We start from the raw sequence: 3,418 nt of genomic DNA on the forward strand, positions 1-3,418 counted from the left end.
GTATATGGCTCTTACTGAACAAATACTAGAAAATATGCAGCTACCAAAGCACACTAAATAAACATCTAGAACAATATCAAATACATACAGGGTGTGTATATACAAAGTGTAATTTCGAATAATTTTTACAATTGAAATTAAAATTATGGCTTTTTTCCCAAGGAAAAAAAAGCCTACCATAAGTATCATTGTATTTATGGGGCATATGTTGTTTAAAATTGGAAAAACTATAGATCTATGAGGGTTAAAATGAAAAATTTCCCTATTGATGTCTTACAATCACTTATACATGAGAACCTTCTTATGAGATAACAAATAATATGCAACTGGGATTTTGAGTTTAATAAGAATATTAAATTTCAACTAAATGTGAAAACTGGAAACAAAAGCAATTTTGAGACTCATTACGTGCAATACATTGCATATTACTAACCATGTTGTGATCATGGAAAGGGTACATCAGCTCAGTAGAAAAAAGAAAAATACAAACAAGCAATAGTTAAATAGCACAAGACCAATCAACCAACAAAAGAAGATGCCAAAAAATAATGCATTGATTGATTCATAAAAAAATCATTAATTAAAAGAACATCAAATACAATTAAAATCTTATGGCTACGAATACCTTGTCTTGGAATCTATATACTATAATAGTTCTAACTAGAAAATTATCTTGTAGGCTGTAACAGCTAATCCTCACTATTGTGCCTAAAGGTTGAAGATTCTAATAAAAAAACTTATGAAATATTTCTAAAAAAATTTAGAAGTTGACACTCTTCTTCATGAACCTCTTTGCATACAAGCTAACCACTCTACCTAATTTTCATGATGTCATCAATCTTTAGAATCATCTGAACACATTCTTTTTCCAAGGATATTGCACTATTAATCACTAGTAATGGTTGAACAATATTCTCTTCAAAGTTGTTTGTTATCTTTCCCTTCCTCATAATGTCTATGTTTATCTCACCATTCATATTTCAAATTTTTCTGACAACAACAATTGGATTCAAACCTGTAGTTTCAACCAACGTATATGGAATGACTTTCAGTGCTTCATCGAAACCATGAATATAGTAAATCTCCATTCCCTGTAAAGTCTTAGCCCACAAACCTAACTTCCTTGACATTTTAATCTCTGGTGCACACACCTCGGATAATCAAAAACCTCTTGTTAATAAAAAAAACTTAACAACACAAATTGTATCATGCAAACTCCACTCTTCCTTATCCAAAACCAACTAATTTGACCCCTTGGTGAGCACTATTTTTGTCTTCCCCGTGTTCTTTATCCCAGTAATTTTCACAATCCTATCATCCCCAACCGTAACCTCCTCCATGATATCTGCATGCCCCAACTTCTCTTCCCTAAAATGCTTAATATTCAAAATAGGAAAATAATTCAGTATCTTAGTAATAAACCTAATATCATCCCTCTCCATGTCCTTGAAAATCAAGATCTTTGCCTTAAAAAATAATGCAGTGAAATATTTGTCATAGCATTTTGTAAGATACTCTTTTGAATCAACAAGAAATTATAGCTAGTGGCCTTGAATTTCTTAATTATCCTGAGAATACAACTTTTCTCCTCTTTCAAGATCTTATCCGTCATGGTATGGCCTGAAACAACTATGTTTTTCTCAATGTCAACCTTGGGAGGTGAAATTTGAAACTGGATGACCGTAATCTTAACATTCTCAACCCTAGTCATCCCTCCAGTAGTATGGATAACCTTCTTATTAAATACCAAACCCTCGACCATATTTGTATAATCAATAGTCACCCCCAATTTCATGACAACCCTAATGTCCCTGAAATCCACAATAATGGGCTTCACATGGTCAGCGACATCCAATACAACATCAACAACTAAAGGAGTGAGAAGGGAATAGTTTTCACTTACCACTTCGTTGTTCATAGAAGTACTTGCGCTCTTCACCACGGACTCCCAATCTTTCATGTTAGGAAAACTAATCCCCCTTGCAGTCAAGACGGATCTCCATAAATCTCAAACAAAATCTAGTAACAAAAAAGAAAACAAGTGATACCTTTCCTTAGCTTACGATTGATTGAAACAAGCAATATGCAAGATATCACTTACCATTTATCGAAATTCCTATTGAATTCCCTTTTAGTGCCTTCAAGAGTTAGCTTCTCCTTGATGCTTTAGATATTGTTCCAGCACTTTCCAGAACTTCTCCATGATGTTTCAAAGGAGATCTACATAGACATAAATAGACAAAGATTCAAAGCATCTAGTATATATAATAAAAGGTAAATGAAATGCTTAACTCAACATATATCATAAATTTAGTCAATAACCAATCATAACCTATGTGCGTGATCAAGGAATCCCACAAATGATATCATAAAAGACATGATTAGGAAAGAACAGTTTTCTTTATTAAATAAAAGGGAGAACAAACTTAGAACCTCAAAGCCTTGATGTTACAAGACTCTTCTCACAATATCCAACCTTCTCTGTGGATGAAAAGCCTCATAGCCTAATTTATGTAGCATAATCCTACCTTCAATGGTCCTCTCCAACCCTATCACCTATGTTTGATTTATAGGCCAAGAGGAGGAGGTTTGGGATCTTCTTCCTCATGGATGAGATCCCAAAATTGTGGGATAGGGGATCCACAAAGAGAGGGAAGTAGCTCCATCATGGGAAGGATTAGGCTTGAGTAGGAATCCATTTGAAGTTGTTAGTTGGGAAATATTCAACTAACAAAGCTTCTAGAATTTACTTTTTATATTTTACTTGCATTAAGTCATGTGCACAAGACAAAGTGTAAGACAGAGAGCACTTTTGTGCAACTTCTAATGGTCTCTTTTGTGTATGCGCAGAAATGGACTAGGGAACTGCGCAAGAAGCCAAAAATAGGTTTTTGAGACTTGAGATCCAGTAATTTCATTCTCTTTGGGATTATTTGGGTTCTAGCTTTGCAGGGGGTGCTTTGGAACACTTTGATGGATAGTGAAGGATACTAATAGTCATTTTCCTAATGCGACAAAATGACATGTAATAGATTGCCCCCTAAAGTGAAAATTTAGAATAAATGCTTGATGACTAAAGCACTTTATCATGCCAAGGTTTGGGTTGGAGACTGTAGTTGCAGACATGAAACAATAAATCAAATGTTACAATGCAATATAAAATCATCGTTGAGGTAGGCATTCCCATACTCAGAGCATAAATGTCTCAAAGAACTAGTACGGAAATACATCTGAAGATCCATGTCAATAAACGACATAGTATGGATACAACCATCAATGGATCTATGTTTACAATCATGAATATTTAATAACTCCACACAACCTGGATGGATGAAACTAGATCTAGGGTCTTGATCTCCATCTCTCAATTTGTAGTATGAATCTAACCATGTAAGTGAATGTCTCATAGTCGAACATG

The 3,418-nt window shown here is 34.2% G+C and overlaps 1 pseudogene; it reads right to left on the bottom strand.

Annotated features, from left to right (window-relative positions):
- Nucleotides 1-812: 812 nt before the first annotated feature.
- LOC149169503 (T-complex protein 1 subunit delta pseudogene) lies at nucleotides 813-2,104 on the bottom strand (annotated as a pseudogene).
- Between the last annotated feature and the right edge of the window lie 1,314 nt (nucleotides 2,105-3,418).

Source organism: Pinus tabuliformis, chromosome 4_2 (assembly GCF_031772625.1).
Source record: "Pinus tabuliformis cultivar Carrire ecotype Pingquan chromosome 4_2, CPIR1, whole genome shotgun sequence".
NCBI lineage: Eukaryota > Viridiplantae > Streptophyta > Pinopsida > Pinales > Pinaceae > Pinus > Pinus tabuliformis.